The 19,206-nt window shown below is 44.3% G+C and overlaps 1 protein-coding gene across 1 annotated transcript in view; it reads left to right on the top strand.

The window, feature by feature from the left end:
* Positions 1-19,206, top strand: part of LOC129328439 (C-type lectin domain family 2 member B-like) — a 46,231-nt gene that overhangs the window by 4,035 nt on the left and 22,990 nt on the right. The window contains exon 2 of the mRNA XM_054977503.1: positions 10,980-11,330. The gene's annotated coding sequence lies outside the window, so the exon portion shown is untranslated. The remainder of the gene's footprint in view (positions 1-10,979; positions 11,331-19,206) is intronic.

The following is a 19,206-nucleotide window of genomic DNA, read 5'->3' on the forward strand; positions in this document are numbered from 1 at the left end:
CTGTCACAATGAAATTTCTAAGCACCATGGTAAACTGGCAACTGGGATTTGTCAATCCTCATTGTAGACAGCATCTCTGTGTGCTATTTTCCATCCTCTTGAGTCTTTTGCTTTAATGAAAGGATTGTTACTTAAGTGGTTTCACCACAAGGCACTTCAGTAACATTTTAACCTGGGATTCAGCATGAGGGAAGACAGTATATGTGCCCCCCCCCCCACACATGCTGCTGCTAGTTTGTAAATGTAAAAAAATACAATTTATTTATATTGCAGGTAAAAACTATAAAGCTAAAGGACTGTAGCTAAACTTGTGCCCCAGTTAATGTCATCAACTCCTCTTTATAATCCCCTTCTCCTGGTCAATAGGATCACCTAGAGTCCATAAAGATCATATACAGTTAAGCTGCTAATACAAAGATATATAAAATGTGACTACTTCATATTGTGGATTGGTCTTCTGATGTCTGGTGCTTTGATTATAACTACCTTTGGATGCCATTTTTAATTTACCATCTTTGCTGGTTCAGGGATTTTGTGAACTGTCTAGCTAGCTGTTTCTCTGGAAAGGGGGGATATTTAATAAAGTACCTCAAGTAAGGAAAATGATTTTATTATGCAGTTGGGCTCTGTTTATAGTCATTGGTTAGATCCTGAAACACAGTTCTCCAAGTGTTCTGCATAGTACTTAAAAAAAAAAAGATGACAGATACCTACATATATGGGGAAAAAGCCAAGAATCCTTTCAGCGTAACTCAAGAACTTGTATTCCATAATGATGAATCTAGGTTACTCTTACGTATGTATCTTCTGAAATTCTTTTCCAAGAGGAGGGAACAATAGGGCTTTTCAACACTTAAATGTTTTCAGCATTGACAGTCTTCTTCTGCCCTCTCGTGGTGTGAAGTAAACATACACCCAAGAAAAAACTTGTTGCGCATGTTGCGCATTAAAATGTTAAGTAAGATGATATGCAGCATAGTAATTTCTGTGGATATTGTTTACACAATATATTTACATAATAAACCTATCCTTGAAAATGTTGTATATGTGGCTACTTTTGGCAACAATTAATATGCTGTATTGTATTTGTCCCCAAATATTATACTCACTTCTTCACTATAAAATGTGTTCTCTATTTTTCCAACCTCTCAGATGGCAAGATACATGTGCTTAAGTAACATAAGATTCAGCAATTTGCAGCTCTCTCAAGTATTGGGTAATTTGTAATTTTGTTTGTAGAAAACTTTTAGAAATCATAGTTCTATAAGTGCCAATTAGTAAAAGTTAGTATCCTAGCTGTGTTACAACTGATGCATATAACTGTAACATAAGTTTAGGTTTCATAGAAAAGTGTTGCATATATTTTAATTTCCCCCCAAATGTGTTTATTTTTTCTTTTCCAAAAAAACTAGTTTCTTCCAAAGCTCCAAAATAGAGGGAGGGAACTGGGGGGAAAGGACAAGACATCTTACACGAGGACGCTCAAGTGATGGAAGGCTTAATATTAGGTGGGAAGCATAGCTTAAAATTTCACCTCTCTACACTAGGGTAGTTTAAAAAGACAGAGCCAGCAGAGATCACTCCTCAGAGGGTTTGTTAATTTCATATTCGCCTTCCCAGCTAACATTGGGTCTTGCTACACTTGAGGATCCCCGAGCGAGATGTTGCATGTAGAGAGACTCATAGAGGATGCAGAAAGAAGCTAGGCAGGATGGGGGCTGAGTTTAATCAGGATCCCTTGACAAAAGGAAAAGAGAGATAAGATAAAGTGTTGAAAAACTGAGAGAAAAGGCAGGGGGTGGAAAGTAAACAAAGATGTCATGGGGACAACTTTGTGCTCATTAACATCCAGTGGCATCTTAAAGACAAGCAGGAGTTCCAGTATATAAGCTTTGCATTTTATTTAACACATTTTATGTTATACAGACTAAATGAGAAAAAAGTGCTAAAATAATCAAATGCCCAGAAAAATAAAAAGGCACAAAAGTGGCTATCAAGCAGATGTCTCTGAAAAGGGTAGTCCAAAGTAGAATACATTCACAGAAAAGGCTCCATATCCACTCACCATCAATCTAATCTTAAAAAAACAGAGGTAGCAAAAATGGCCTAATATGATGGCCTCAAAGTATATATAGATTCAAATGGCATAATGACAAAATATATTAAGTAGTGGTTAACTAACAGATTTCCAAACAGTCTTGAAACGCAATTCATGTAAGCCACATCTAGTCAAATAAGTATCTCTAAAAATGCTACTTCAGCATCTGGAAATGGCTGGTGAACGTAAATTACAACAAATATTCTCTCTCTCTCTCTCTCTCTCTCTCTCTCTCTCTCTCTCTCTCTCTCTCTCTCTCTCACACACACACACACACACACACACACACAGAGTAGACCTGCACATCCTGTGATCTTTACCTTCAACAGTTATGTACCTCCTAAAAGGCACCACAAAGAAACACTCTCATCTCCATGGCTTCTCCTTCATCTTCTTTCTAGCAGTACTTTAATGCAAGACAGATAATAACAATGGCAGCTAAAATATAGGTGGCACCTACACCAGAAGTTCCAAATGATGCTCAGTACAGTAGCCTCCACAGTTCCATCTGAAATAAAAGTTCATAGCTTTTAAAGGAATGACTACGTAGCCTTCCCTTAATGATACATATTGCTTAGGATTGGGGTATGGTCAGGTCTAAATGTTGCTCCTACTCACCATCTAAATTTTGTGCCCAAATCACACCACACAAAATAGATCCTGCAATTGAACAGGCTTAAAGGTATCTCTTTTTCATAATTCTGCCACTCCCTAATGCATTGAGCAGCTTTGGAAAAGAACTGTATTGAAATGTGTGGAGAAATGCCCTCCACCCAATATGGAGTCCTAGATGGTGACAAGCTGGCATGTGTCCAGAAGAGGGCAACAAAGATGGTGAGGGATTTGAAGACGATGTCCTATGTCGGAAAGGTTGAAGGGGCTGGGTATGTTTAGCCTGGAGAGGAGGAGACTGAGAGGTGATATGATAGCCCTCTCCAAGTATTTGAAGGGCTGTCACGTAGATGATGGAGCAGAATTGTTTTCTGTTGCCCCAGAGGGTCAGACCAGAAACGATGCATTAAAAGTAAAGCAAAAGAGTTTGGGGCTAAGCATTAGGAAGAACTTCCTGACAAAGCAGTTCCTTAGTGAAACAGGCTTCCTTGGGAAGCAGGGTGGATTTGATTTAAATCAAACTGATTTAAATCACGATTTAAATCATGATTTAAATCACTAGTCAGTAAGGCTTGATTTAAATCATAGTTTTCTACATAAAGACTAATTCTTGCTGGTATAACTTTAATATGCAACTCACTTCACATCAGAGAATCACCCAAACACAATTGCTGTCAAAAACGGTGAAGTGGGTTGTATTATTTTGTGTAGTGCACTGCTATCATGCCCTGTTGTGCCCTCCTACTGTGTAACCTAAAGCAGTTCAAGAAATAAAAGTGTTTTTGACAGGAATTGTGCTTCTGTGATTCTCTGATGTTAAGTGAGTTGTGTTATTTTTCTGCGTGGGGGACTGCTGGTGTAATGTGTCATAATGCTTTGCCTACTTGTACTTTGAAAGGGAGAAAATATTTTTTAAAAAACTTTATTTTGTGTTGTTCGTGTTTTATTCTTTGTTGTGCAGTTGGTTCCCATCATAGGGAACAATGGGGCTGGCTGGCCAGCCATCTCTGTAGGTGGTGGGGGAATTTGAGGGAGGGTGTCTGTGGTTCAGGTGCTCTTTCACAGGGACCAGCTGGCACTCAGAAGTGTGCCCACCATTGTGGCACCCCTGGGCTGTGCAGAATTGCCCAGGGAAAGAGAGTTTAGAAGTTCCCAGCATAGGGAACAAAGGGAGAGGGCTGGCCTTTGCCAGCCTGTTCCTGGGGTTATGGGTGTGGGGCTGCTGGGGGTGGATTTGGGTCTGTGAGGGGCTAATGTGGGGATTTGGGTCTGTGTGTGGCAGCTGGGGGGGAATTGAGTTTGTGTGGGGCTGTAAGGGGTGGACTTTGGGGGCTGAGAGCACCTACTTGGGGAGGCCATGAAATGCCCCCCCAAGTGGGAGCAGGCTGAGCCTTGGTGAGGGGTGGGAGGAAAGGTGGGAGAAGGGCCCCTGAGGGTAGGGGGGCATTTTGCATGCAAAATGCCATCCCTGGCAAGACAAGCCTCCCCCAGCTGTAGTAGAGAAAAGAGCACCTACTTGGGGAGGCCATGAAATATCCCCTCCAAGTGGGAGCAGGCTGAGCCTTGGTGGGGGGTGGGAGAAAAGGTGGGAGAAGGGCCCCTGAGGGTTGGGGGGCATTTTGCATGCGAAATGCCACCCCTGGCAAAGGAAGCCTGCCTCTTCATTTTTTCCCCATAGGAAAAAATGAATGAAGATCAGCAGCAGCAACCTAAAGCTATGGCTTTTTTTAGGAGAGGATAGGGGGACCTGGTTTGGGGGGCCATAACATGGGCCCCCAAAGTCCAATCGTTCTGAAACTTGGGGGGTTGTTAGAGGGGAGTTAGAGGAAGGCCTCCACCAAATTTGGGGTGATTCGGTGGGAAAATGCCTCCCCCAGGCTTCAGAGAAGCCTGGGGAGGCTTTTTCCCATTGAAAAAAAACCCGAATCAATCCGAATCGGTAAACCCGAATTGGCTGGGCGATTCGGGTTTCTGCTAAACCCGAATCGGCCTCTCGATTCGGGTTTAGCAGATTCGGAAAACACGAATCAGGGTGCCTTTGCACACCCCTAGTTATTTGTTTAAACAAACATCCATGTTTGTTAACTAATTTGGCTAAACTAAATATATATAGCTAACTCCTCTTCTTCAGCACTTAAGTTTTGACCCTGGTACTGGATATTGACAATATTTGCCAAAAAATGAGCTGGAGACAGTGCTTGTCCCATTCGTTTTTTTAATGCTTGTAATTTAATTCTGTCCATGTGTAGTTCTGTTTTTAAGTGTTCACTCAGTTCCTTCCAAATTTCAACAGCATCAGCAATAAAACATTATTTTTCGGTATTTTGTTTAAAGCTTCAGAGATGGGTTTCAGGATGCTCAGCATATGTTCAACATTTCTCTTAAGCCCAATGTTGAGGATTTTGGCCGTGACAGTGCCATCTATTTTATCTCGATTTTGTTCACAAACTGTCATCAGAATATGTTATTAGCTTTGTATTCCCTTCCTGCTCTTCTAAATTTCTTCTCATCTTGGATACATTTGCAGCATTGTCTGTGACCAAACTGCGTACTAGACATTTGAATTTTTGTTCACATGTTATTATAGCTTTTACTGCCACTTCTTGTAAGTATTCTGCTGTGTGTGCGTTTCCTGATGTATCAATTGTTTGTGCAAGGAAGACTTTCCCTTCTTCTGTTGTTATACAAGCACATACAACAGGATCATTGTGGGCATTACTCCACCCATCAATACTTAGGTTAACAATTCTACCCTCCAGAGCTGTTGCACATTGCTCCATTTCTCTGTCATACCCTTTATCCAGCAGTTTCCCTGCAACATCTGCTCTGCAGGGTGGACTGTATCCTGGTCTCAGTGACTGAACCATATTAATGAAATGTGGGTTCTCAGTCAGACGGAAAGAAGAGTTCGTTGCATAAACAAACTGGGCAATTTTTTCATCAATTAACTCTTTTTCTAATCTGCTAGTTTTTATCACAAACTTATCTATGGTGGTTCCAGGAGGGAAGGGTTTTTTCTTTCTTAGGTGATATACTGTGGGTATCTGATGATGATGCAAATGAAGCACTATCCGGGATGGATAACTCTGAAACTGTAGAACAGGAGGATGGTGATCTTGAAGGTGGATAGTTTCCAGAATCCTTAATGTTGACGATGAACTCCCCTAAACAAAAAAGTCAATGCTGTTATTTTATTGTTTATACAATTTCTGCTTATTGTACAGCACTGCCCCAAAAGGAATATTTGCTTTTCTTCATAACTGTACCAAATGACAGTAACATGCAGTAATAATAAGAAATATAATTTTGCTCAAACATGACAGTTCAAGGCAGTCTTTAGAAATATGATTCAATAAAAATGTTTACCAACCTGAAGATCCTGCCTGTTCAAATGTGTTTCTTTGGTCATCTTCATCACAGCACTTCTCATGATGTTGCCTCATTCGGGCCACCAGGCCTTGCATTTCTTTGTTGCAGCGTTTGCATTTTGCACGCATGCCTGCCTTACCGATAGGTAAAGGAACTTCATTAAAGTATTCCCAAACTGGGTCTCTTTTACGGCCTGCTGCCATTATAGGATTTTTCCTCCAAGGAAAGAATGTGATAAACCTCAGGTCATACACACAAAAGATCCAAAGACTTGTGCAGTATTGTGCTCAAAAAGTTTCACTTTCATTTTGTACTGCTTGCCCCTCCCTCCTCACACTTAGTTTCTTCTTCTGCAGATCTATTCCACTCCAAACAATCAGAAAAATATTGTTTCTATTCACTGAACTTCTTGAAACTTAGCACTGGAGGGGTTGATTCTGTCTTCATAGGGTTGTAGAACAATAGGATTAAGGTCTTTTTCTCAACTCTGTTCATGTTATAACATTTTTGCTGTGAAGAAGAGGCATGTGATCTCTGCTGAGCTGACACAAGTTCAGTTTTGAGAACTGCAAAACCAAGCATCTGTGATAATATCTTGTAGGCAGAGAAACTGCCCAATAATCTTACAAAAACCTCTGGAAGAGCATGACATTGTGAATGGATTAATGGAATTTATTTACCAAAAAAATTAAACATATACAGCCTTATTCTACATAATTAAAAACTAATCTTTATAACCTTTGGATGGTAATATATTGTCCTCAAAAAGCATTTTATTTAAACAAATCCAATTTAAATTTAAAAAATCCGATTTAAATTTAAAAAATCTGATTTAAATAAAAAAAATCTGATTTTTTTTATTTTTTTTAAAAAATCATTGATTTTTATCCACCCTGTTGGGAAGTGGTGGGCTCTCATTCCTTGGAGCTAAGTAAGAGGCTAGATGGCCACCTGACAGTAATGATGGTTCAATGACTCAGAGTGAATTTGTGCAGATCAGGAGAGGGAGGGTCAGTAGGAATGAGCTGCTGCTAGGCTCTCCTGACCCTTTCTTGCACGCCCAGGGTACTGCTGATTGCCACTTTGGGGTCAGGAAGGAATTTTCCTCCAAGCCAGATTGGCCAGTGATCCTGGAGGTTTTTTGCCTTCCTCTGAGCATAGAGCAGGGGTCACTGGGGGAGGTGAGAAAGCGAGAGAGCGCTGAATTTCCTGCATTGTGCAAGGGGTTGGACTAGATGACTGTTGGGATCCCTTCCAGTTTTATGTTTTTATATGCAACTCGGTATAGCAGGAAATACTTACAGAGTCATGGGGGTAGTGGGAGGTTACCCAGTTTGGTACCACAGAGGAGAGAAGGAATGGGGTACGGATGGGGTGCACCCAAGAGTGCTGAAAGAACTTTCTAGAGAACTTGCAGAACCCCTGTCCATCATCTTCAAGGCCTCCTGGAGGACTGGGGATGTGCCACAAGATTGGAGAAGAGCAAATGTTATCCCAATCTTTAAGAAAGGGAAGAAGGATGACCCGGGGAACTACAGGCCGGTCAGTCTGACTTCTGTAGCTGGGAAGATAATAGAATAGATTTTAAAGGGATCAATCTGTAAGCATCTGAAGGACCGCTCAGTGATCCGGGGAAGTCAGCATGGTTCTGTCCCTAACAGATCTTGGCAAACCAACCTGGTTTCCTTCTTTGATCGAGTGACCATCTTACTGGATCAGGGGAACTCTGTTGACGTGATTTATCTGGATTTCAGTAAAGCTTTTGATAAGGTCCCCCATGACATTCTGATGGGCAAACTGGAAGACTGTGGACTGGACTATAGGACAGTTCAGTGGACAGGGAACTGGTTAGAGGACCGCACCCAAAGAGTGGTGGTCAACAGCGTTTAATCAGATTGGAGGGAGGTGTCCAGTGGGGTGCTGCAGGGCTCGGTTTTGGGCCCGGTACTTTTCAATATTTTTATCAATGATCTGGATGAAGGAGTGGAAGGGCTGCTCATTAAATTTGCTGATGATACCAAATTGGGAGCGGTAGCAAACACCCAAGAAGACAGAATAAAAATTCAACAAGACCTGAATACTCTGGAGAAGTGGGCAGCTGTGAATAGGATGCAATTCAACAAAGACAAGTGCACAGTATTACATCTGGGCCACAAAATGGGAAGCACAAATACTGGATGGGGGATACACTTCTGGGCAATAGTATATGTGAAAGGGATCTTGGGGTAAGAGTGGACTGAATATGAGCAGTCAGTGTGATGCGGTGGCAAAAAAGGCCAATTCAATCCTGTGTTGTGTCAAAGGGGCCATAGCGTCAAAATCGCAGGAGGTCATAGCCCCACTCTATACTGCCTTGGTCAGGCCGCACCTGGAGTATTGTGTGCAGTTCTGGAGGCCTCACTTCAAAAAGGATGTGGCCAAAATCGAGAGGGTGCAAAGGAGAGCGACAAGAATGATCAGGGGTCTGGAGACTGAGCCCTACGAGGAAAGGCTGAGGGCCTTGGGAATGTTTAGTTTGCAGAAGAGGAGGTTGAGGGGGGACACGATTACTCTCTTTAAGTATTTGAAAGGCTGTCATTTGGAGGAGGGCAAGGAGCTGTTCCAGTTGGCAACATTGGATAGGACTCAAAGCAATGAGCTTAAATTACATGCAGAAAGGTACTGGCTGGATATTAGGAAGAACTTTTTCACGGCCAGAGTAGTTCAAAAGTGGAATCAGCTGCCTAGGGAGGTGGTGAGCTCCCCTTACTGGCAGTTTTCAAGAAGAGGCTGGATGAATATTTGTCAGGGATGCTTTTGGCTGATCCTGCACTGGGCAGGGGGTTGGACTAGATGTTCTGTACGGTCCCTTCCAACTCTATAATTCTATGATATTGGTTAAAAGGTTAGAATCCCCAGGATGAACCAGAAGTATTTTGTCTGATTGACCTTTCTGGGTGTCATTCTTGGACACCTTCAACATCTTTGTTTTATTAATACTGAGATGGACTGACTGGCACCTTCTTTCGAAACCAGAGTGTTCACTTGGAGGCATCCTTCATTTCCTGTCAAAGCAAGTGATAATGTGGATGAGATTATAGACCCATCAGGATTAAGCACATGGTAGCAACTGGATGAGAACCAGGAAGTCTGCTGCCAGAGATAAGGCAAGGTCATGGTTAGTGAGCATGTCAGGAGCCTCAATGGACGATCTTAAATCAGAAACTTGGTGTTGGAAACAAGGGAAGTATTTTTTAATTTTTTAAAATTTCGTTTATGCCTCCTTCTGTCCTCCGTGGGAATCCAGAGAGTCTTACACTCTCTGAACTCTTCAGCGGGGCTTGAGTAAGCCACTCCTCTTGGCCCCAGCTATATTGTGGGGATAATAACAACACTGACTTTGTTCACTGCTCTGAGAGGGGCAGTAATCTGTTCAAAAGGGTGGTATAGAAGCACGTTGCTGTTATTATTATCTGATGAAGCTAACTCCAGATGAAGCTTATCCTGCATCAGTAGACATTTGTATGTTGTCTGAATATCAAATTACAAAATTAGCCACATGGCTATAGAGAAGAAAATTGAGAGGCACTGGCATGGATATTGACTGGATTATATAGGGAACCTTCAGGGGCTAAGAACAGGGTAGTTTCCAGAATCATTAATTGATAGAAGAGAAGGCCATTTGTGACAGAAACTGCATGGCTGGGCTTTTTTACAGGTTCACGAGTGGCCATTAGCTATGATGGCTAAATAGAACCTCTATATTCAGGGGCAATATACTTCTGATTGCCAATTTTGTGAGCAACTCTGTGTAGTATCTTTTGCCCTTATTCCCTGTTGGTGGGATTCCCAGAAGCATCTGGTTGACCACAATAGGAATCAGGATACTGGACTAGAGAGATCTCTGGTGTGATCCAGCATTTTATTCTGATGAAAGGTACTGGGCATGTGTTATCCTACCTGCATTTTAATAGGGGACTTAAAAATATAATTCAGTGATCCCATTGCTGCATTTTTAAGTAGGCTACTGAACTACTGAAGTGTGGGGGCAGTTTTTCACTGATGAGGGGAAGGCATTTTGTGCCTCACGTTCTCCTGTCCTCTATTTTATCTTTACAACAACAGCCCTGTGAGGTAGGTTAGGTTGAGAATGTGTGAATGACCCAAGGTCACCAAGCAGAAGTGATATTTGAACCTAGGTCTGATAGATTCTAGTCAGACATTCTAACCATTGTTTTTAACTACTTTTTGTTTTATAAAGGAGGGGATATACTCCCTTCTCCCTGTCTGTGCTGCCTTTTTTCCCAGTGTGGACCCCTGGCAGCTTCTGTCCTCTATTTTATCCTCACAACAACCCTGTGAAGTAGGTTAGGCTGAGTATGTGTGACTAGTCAAAGGTCACCAAGCAAGGTTATATAGTAGAGATGAAATCTAATGTGAATCTCCTAGATCCTAGTCAGACACAATGGCTCTGATAGGTTGGGATTTTCTAACACTACTATTGTTGCCCCTGTTTTATAAAGGAGGGGATATTTTCCACTCTCCTTTTCTGTGAGTAAACGTTGAGTTCCACTGCAAATGCCTAAAGGATGTTCTGAAGCTAATCTGGTCCAGGACGTTCCAATTCCCTTCATCTGTGGCACTGCAACTCCCACGATCACCCTGAAGGTGGTGGCCATTTTTAAGACTCCTAGCTCTGTTTTCTAATGTGTTATGCCTGTCACAGACAGAGACATGTATCCTTTATTTATTATAAATAAGATATATTTCTAATATGACAGATCTGTGTCTCTATAATAATCAATGCAGGAATAATCTAAATAGTCCCACTGCTTGGCAATACAGCTTGAGAGCAGCAAAGCAAAAATCCAGGATTCAGTTGTGTTTATGCTGAGATCTTTATCCTTTCTTCTCTTTTCAGGTTGCTGCAGTACTGGGATCTCCTGCAAGCACCTTTCCTTGCATTGGATATGTTATCTTCTCAACTAACCTTACGAAAAACACAAAGGAAGAAGTTGTGTCCAGCTTTCCTAACCTCTTAGCTGGGATCCTACATACTCTGCTGCCTCTGGCAGATGGAATCTGGAATGCCCAGCTGGGAGCGATGTTCACTGAGCAGTAAGACCATGGGAAGCAGATGTGGATCTCTTCCTAGTGGCCGCTTTGGATTTATGGCACTCCCTTTGCTGAAGGATCTGCAGAGCATCAGCATGGTTCAGAAATCCAGATCCTTTTGTTTGGGTTGGCATTTGATATCCCCCGTTATAAGCAGGTATGTCTGGGTAGTTTTTACTTAACACTCGTTGTCTTTTTAGATGGTTTATCCTGTATCCCACTTATTTGCCTATATACTCAGAATAAAGTTTCAGTTTTTTCAATATTTGCTAATTATGCAGCAGCCCCTCACGGGCAGCTGGGGAGGTGAGGTTGTTGTTATATCCATGAGTCCTTCAAGTTTGCAGACTTCTGGTACAAACTATAACTGACATTGACTGTATGCTCCTTATATCAGGAACTGAGAACAGACTGGATATTCTTGTTTACTGGCTGCCTATTTCCCCATTAAGCTCTCTTTCTGGGTTGGCAGAGGCACTCTTGGATGTGGTGCTGGAGATACCGAGGCTGGTTGTCCAGGATGACATCAACATCCACGTTGAGTGCTTTTTGTCAGGGTCAGCTCAGAATTTCCTAGCTTTCTTGGCTGCCCTCAGCCTCTTCCAAATACTAACAGGCCTCATAGGTGGAAAAGGCCATACCTTGGACTTAATCTTTTGCTCTGAGCCTTTGAGGGATGCTCTTCTTTCAGGACTGGGGATTTGGGCTGAACCGTGGACAGTTAAGTAAGAGGTGAATATGGTCTTGACACTACCCCCCAAAGGGGGGACCCATTTGAACAATCAACCCACAAATGCTTAGATCCTTCCAGATTCCAAAATGCCAGAATGCTCTGGGGGATTTTAGAATTCCAAACACATATTCTGCTGTGGTGGAAACTTGGAATGTGAAGCTTTTTGAAGCAATTAGCTAGATAGCTGCTCCCTGACCTCTCCCACCCTTGTTTCAGAAGCCAGCCCTATGGTTCATCACTGAGCTGGGCGACCTAAGGAGGGCTGGAAGATACCTAGAAAGATGCAGGCAGAAAACTTGTACTGAACGTGATAGAGCTCCCATGGAAAGACCTATGAAGCAACAGTGAAAGCAGCAAAGGAACATTACCTCTCTGCAACTGTTGCATCAGCTGGTTCACGTCTTGTTACCAGAACTGCTATTTTCTGGGGAAGTTAGCTTGCAGTCTGGGCTTAATTAGTGCGGATCTTAACCAGCTATACCAGAGTCCGTCTTCCAGATTACTCATGCAATAAAGAGGCAAGACCAATAAAGATAAAACGTGTTTTACTAATAGTGTTGTAGTGAAAGTACAGCTCATAATAGTGAAAGTAAAGCTCATTTACTTTCAGGAGTGACTGTCATTTAACAGTTGCTCCACTGGTTACTCACCAGTTACTGGGCTCATTTCAAGGCTTTGACTATCACATACAAAGCCATTCACGGCTTCGGCCCCTGATATCTGCAAGACTTCCTCTCCCCCTATGCTCCACCATGGTAGCTTCATTCATCTGAAGCTACCTGCACACGTGCTGTCTCTGAGATAGCCCTTACCCTCTTCATTCCATTGCCCATGCTGTTGTCATTTTAAGAATTCCTAATGGCAGTCTTTCAGGTAATGTAAACTTTTCAAGCATGTTCAAAAACTTGAACAAGAAACCACAGGTAGGCAGGTTATGAGAAAATGGGTCAGTTGGGGTTCACCTGGTGCCTTCTTGTTGGAAAATTAGCAGAGTTCTGCAGTGATTGTGCATTGGAAGTAATGAGAATAGTCACACCAGTGTAGCTCTGTAAGAATACTTTACTAAAGGATAAAAAGTATTAGGGTTACATTGGAGAAAAATAATATATTACTAAGGTGAAAGTAACTGAGAGAGACTACGAGAGCAAAGTGAGAAAAGCAAGTACCTGGCTGAGACAAAGATAATTAAAATTCAGCATATAGGATCACTTAATTGCTCCCCCCCCCAATAAAGTTGTCCAATAGAAATCCTAATTCTACTTCATTATGCTTAGAGACTCCCCTTCTATGGCGGAAATCCTTGCTCGAGGCCCAAGTGGCTACATTTAAAGTAAGTTTACTAATTAAGTAAGTAACACAAACAGTTTCTCTCTTTCATGGTGGAAACACTCGCTAAAATCCCAACACTTGTGGTTTTTAGGCAGGTTGCCCAGACCACTTGCATTAATGCATGTTACAGTAGTTCAATGGTTCATTTCACTGAGGAAAAACCTCTTTGCAGTGGAGGTCTTGGAGTAAAAAAGCTACAATGCGTGTGCACACCTGATGCAACTCCTTCAAGTATCTTTGCATACTGCTTCAAAGGAACCAGAGAAAAGCATGAGAATTATATGGAGCAGCAAAGTAGATAACAGACCAGGGCTGGATCTAGGGTTGCCGGCGCCCAGGACAACCCTAGTCTGGCCTTGCGTGCGCGCACATCATGCACACTCTCAGCACTGCGTAATGTTGCCACTTCCATGAGGTCATCACACACTGCAGAGCGCACTGCCCCGTGCAGCAAGCCAGCTGCCCCAGTGCACCATGGAGCTGGCAGAGGCAGTGTGGGTGGCTGGGAGGCCGCCCGTTCCGTCCGCCTGCCCCGCTGAGGGGGCGGCCGGCTTGCCGCGGGCCCCCTGTCCTGAGGGGCAGGTGAATGGCACGGGCAGCCTCCCAGCCACCCACACTGCCACTGCTAGCTCCGCAATGCGCCAGGGCAGCCAGCTTGCTGCGTGGGTGGCACACTGACGGAGTGGCAGGCTTGCTGCGCACTCCCTGCTCTCGCGGAAGGCGAATGGCATGGGCGGGCTCCCACTTCCCTCTGCTCAGCCGCCTGCGCGCTCCTGGGGTTTGGCAGCTGCGCCTGGCGCCCCCTTTTTGATGGCACTGGGGGCAGACTACCCCCTGCCCCCCCCGCCCTGTCAATCTGGCCCTGTAACAGACCCATCCTAAACTGAAAGGCATTGTGGGATAGTGGCCACAATGTCCAGCTAGGAAATGGGAGGCCTTAGTTCTCGTGGCTATTCTTCCATGGATGCTTGCTGGATGACTTTGGGCCCATCAGAGTTGTTATGAGGACAAAATGGAGGTGAGGTGAATGATACAAGCTGCTTTGCATCCCCATTGGGGAGAAAGGCAGGGTATAGTTGAAGTAAATACATAAAAACCTCTGCTGATGGAGCAGCCACGTTGGCATGGCATCACAAGTTCTGGGGCAGGGAGAGGTAGAACAACCAACTGAAACATCCCTTACTCAAGGCACACTGAGCTGATAGATTGCACCAGAATATGTAGAGGTCTTGCCAACACCCACCAGTCACATAGTGGCATGCTCACCAACATGGCTGCAGTCCCTAAATGTCATGTAGCTGCTGCCAACGTGTGGAGTGCCCAAAGGTAGGGAGAACAGAGGGCCAGCTCTTTCAGTCCCAAGGAGTCTAATGGGAGTCCTGCAGGCAGCACTCCCAGAGGTCTCTGCAGGTGGGGATTTCAAGTTCCAGCCTGCAGCAAAGCCCCCTTTTGCAAGGGGGGATGTAGCACGGCCACTCCAGCTACTGCATTCCTACTGTCCCGAAGCTCGCTCAGCACGGACAACTGTAGCGGACCCACTGAAGATCTCACTTGGTAAGGGATATGCCAGGCAGGAGGGGGCTTGGTAGCATGACGTATAAGGAATGTATGTATTGATTTATAATATTTATTCCCCTCCTAAGCTTTGCAAGTTCAAGGTGGCTAACAAAACAGCAAAAGCTACAATGACAAAACACTGTAAGCTTCTAGCTAGTTAAAACCAATACATAAACACTGTTAAAGAATGATAGTAGGCAAAAACCATTATGTGCAGTTTAAAACACAGTCAGAATGCAGAAACTGGGGCAGCAGATAAGGAACATCCAACTGTGCCTTCCACAAAAATAACTCCTTCTCCCCAGCTCCCCCCCCCCAGCAATATCTCATTGGAGAAACAGCAACATTCAGGTCCGGTAGCATAAACCTTCGAGAGTCATCAGATAACATTACTGGGGAGAGGAACTGATGTTGCAGATGAGAGACATGGGTTGGATTCCCAGTAATGGGAATGCTGCCCAGAAAGTAAAGTTTGCTTTTCCCCCAGCAACAGGCCAAGCAGCAGCAAGACAAGAGGCGGAGGTCAGACTAGTGCCCGTGCCCCAACTGCTCAGTTTCAGTTCTCTAACTGCTCACCCAACTGGGTGGACAGGAACAGGAAAGGCATATGTTGTTAGCCCTCCCTCAGAAGTGCTGCCATCAAGTCCAGCTATATGGCACACGGCTCAGCTCCATATAGTAGAACTGGAAAGAGCCAAGGGTTTCCTCCCCGCAAAAAACTGCATGTCCGGCAGAAATACATTAGATGCAGTTGCTCCCAGTGTAAAGCATTGGCAAGAGGCAGAACTACACTTGCTGACTGCCTGTCCTCTTCCTTTTAAAGTACAAGAGAGAAAAATAGCTGACAACCTCACATAGAATCATTTAGACAGCCCACTCCCCCCAAACTGAGACAAGATAACGATCCCCCCCCCACCCCAACCGTGTAACCAACCACATACTTGGAAGGCTCGCCCCTCCAGCACAAATTAGTATTCAAAGAGTTGGATGCAATGGCTCTGTGCTGTAAAATCATTGCTGTAAAAATTATGGCCCTGCCCTAATTTTTACCCTTTTAATATCATTAGTATTGTGGCTAGGAGTGAGTGGTGAGGGGAAGCACTCTGCATGTGCACACAGGCAAAGTATTTCATTTAGTATTCTCAGGGCTTTAACTTTGGGTTTAAAGAAAGGGGACAAATCTTAACAAGATTGTAGCTTAGAATATTAAGTTTATCTGCACAGTGTAGGTCACCTTATCTGTTTTTTTCCTACAAAAGTGGTGTCTCAGGTACTAGGAATAAAGCATATACTTTGCACAAAAGTTCCCAGATTTCACCTACCCCTTTTTTTAAGGATCAGATAGTAGCGGATGTTAAATACCTCTGGCCTGAGACTTCAAGAGCTCCTGCTAGTCAGATTAGATGACATGTGCCTTGACAGATCAATGGTAAGACAGTATAGAACAGCATCAGGGAAGAGATTGAGAACCACTTAAAGGAGAGGGAGAAAAGACAACAGACCTCCATCCCAAACCACAGAGATCGGGTTAAGACTCACCACGTTTTACTACCTGGCAGCAACCAACCGAGAACAAGGGAAACAAAACCAGCCACATTCTCCCAGCTCCCTCTCCTTCTTGGTGCTGAAAATAGCACTGGTTCCAGAGAACGGAAATGTCATTCTCCCTCTGAGGCGGAGGACATCTTGGGGTGATTCCCACCATCCAATCAGGGAGGCAGGAACTAACTTTCTTCCTCTTCCTGTCTAGCCTGTGGGACCACCCTCTCTTCAGTTCTGTTCCTGCCTCCAGGGAGAGCAGTTCTGCAGCAGACTAGCTCTGCTGCCTTTTTTCTCTCTATCTCTTATTTATCTTTCTTCTTCCTCAAATCATTCTTTACCTTACTCCTTACTTACTTCATTACCTTACTCTCCTCCCATTTCCTCTTCTTTTACTCCTCTTGCCAAAGAAAGAAAAGAAGAGGACGAGATGGTCTCTAGAGAGTCATCGGACTCTGAGGAAAGCTTCATGGAGAAGAATTTGGGCTGTTCCCACGGAGAGCCATCCTTCCGGTGGCGGGAACAGGCCCAGCCAGCACCAGCATGCCTCTGAGGCTGTATGGGTTCCCTGGCAAGGAGAATATGGGCTGTTCCCATGGAGTGCCGTCCTACCGATGGCGGGAACAGGCCCAGCCGGCACCAACATGCCTCTGAGGCTGTATGTGTTCCCCGGCAAGGAAATGGCCTTGGAAGAGACGCAGGCCTCTCAACAGCCCCCTCTTCCACAGAGGGAGCTTGTTAAAACAGCGTGCCTCAGCCAGCCAGCTGAGAACAGCGCCACCTGCTGGAGCTCAATTTTGGCGGGAAACAACGCAATGCACTTGCCAATCTCCTGGCAGGAGAAACACGGCTGAAACATAATCCAGACACCCAGAGCTCCAGCCGACAAGCCCAGGAGGGCCACGTAAGTGTTCCCCCGAGCGTGTTATACCTCCAGAATTCCTGTCAGCAATTAGACTGGCTGTGAGGGAGGAAATCCTGTTACTTACCAGTCAGAAGCACCTTGGCCCTATAAAGATTCCAGGAATCTCCTCCACCCTGGCTCCATGTGAATGTGCCCATGCCAATCTCCTGCCTGGAGATTTTACAGCAGGCCTTTCCCCTTTGGATTTAGCCCTGCTTTTACAACAGGATCTAGCCCTGCCTTTCCCTGTCAGATGGGTAATGTATAAAGGGCGCAATTTTGCTGGTGTCTTTGAACCTTTTAACTCTTAAGACTAACCAGGAGAGAGGAAATAGTGGTGTGGTGTCTGCCTCCTCCTCCCTCCATGAGTAAGGCTGTAGCTCTGTGGAAGAGCTTCTGCTTTGTATGCAAAAGATCCAGGTTTGTTCCCCTTAATTCCAGTTTAAGAGATTAGGTAGATGAGGAGGGAAAAAAAAAAAACCCTCTTTCTGAGACCCTGGTGACCTGCTGCCAGTCTGAGGAGAGAACACTGACCGATGGTCTGAGTCAGAATAAGGCAGTTTGTAACGTTTATAAGTCAGGGATCCCCACGGAGCAGGGGAATCACCCTCAGATGGAGTTTGTAATGACAGGGAGAAGGATGAATTCCTTCAGATGTGGAAAAGGAAGAAATATCCCTACCAGAACAGTCAGTCCAGCTGTCAGAATCTGAGGTCTACCAGTATTTACACCTAAGACATTCTCAGCCTTAGAGCTGTAAAAATTAGCCTTGGGGGAGTAGGACCCTTAGACTGGGAATACTAAATCCAGCCCAGGGAAACGAGTCACTTCCTCATGAAGGTTCCTCAGGAAAGGTCCTCCCATTTCCAGAATATTTGTGGAGAAGGTTCAAGGCTGAGTGTTCTACACCATAAGCCAATTAATAATCCCCAAACTTGGTCTCCCCCCCCCAAAAAAAACCCTGTACTTACTACCTTTTTTGCTATGAGTTGTTGCAGGTACCTGCGATGGAACCTCCAGTGGCTACTCTTCAGTCATCTGGGCTCTGGTCAGAAGATGGGTAAGGATCAGTCAGAGACCACTTAGACACGAAGAGAGAGGCCATGCTAACAAGAGCTCACGAGTCCGTGACCATGGCTATTAAGGCTACAGCTATTGTCTCTATTGCCTCAAGAGTGTCAGGAGTATGGATCTGGAAACTGATCCAACTCCTCCTGTACAACAATAGCTGCCCCCATTGAAGGGGCAAACAGAAATGTAAGGGCCAATACCTTCAAGACAGACATCATCCTGGATACATTTACCTTTTTCTTCTAGGATTATGGTCTTGACAGCAGTGACAAGCTGGCACGCTTGAGTAGGAGCATGGCCAGCAGATTCACACTCTAAAATTATCATCCTGGCTTACCTCTTTCAGAGAGACAAGCTATTTGGGGGTGCCCTGGGAAAGATCTAGATTGGGACCTAGGACAGAAGAATGTGTTGCCAAAAACACTCAAACAGTCTGAGAGGAGAGCCTTTGGACCTCAGCCTTTTATTCATAACACACACTACTAAGGTCCAGACAAGATTCCAAATGGCCATCCTGAGGTTAATCTAGGCAACCCTTTAATAAGGGTGTGTGTATCTTTTTAAGACCACACTTGTAGTATAACGGTTAAATAACTGAACAGTGATGCAGTACTCTGCAGGTTTACTTCTCAACGCTGCCATGAACTTGCCACATGGTCTTGGATAAACCAGTCCTCTCAGTCCCAGCTCTCCAGCTGTATTGTGGGGATAATGCTTACCTTTTCCCAAGATCAAACAGACAGTTCTCCACACGGGGAAAGAGATCAACCTTAATACCCAGATCTCTAAGACAGAACTTGCTAGCTGTCCCGTGAGAGGCCAACTACTCTTTACCATCAAGCTTAGGTTGACAAGCAGGCAGGCCTTACACATAGTCTCACAAGGCTATTCCATACAATT

Source organism: Eublepharis macularius, chromosome 4, assembly GCF_028583425.1.
Source record: "Eublepharis macularius isolate TG4126 chromosome 4, MPM_Emac_v1.0, whole genome shotgun sequence".
NCBI lineage: Eukaryota > Metazoa > Chordata > Lepidosauria > Squamata > Eublepharidae > Eublepharis > Eublepharis macularius.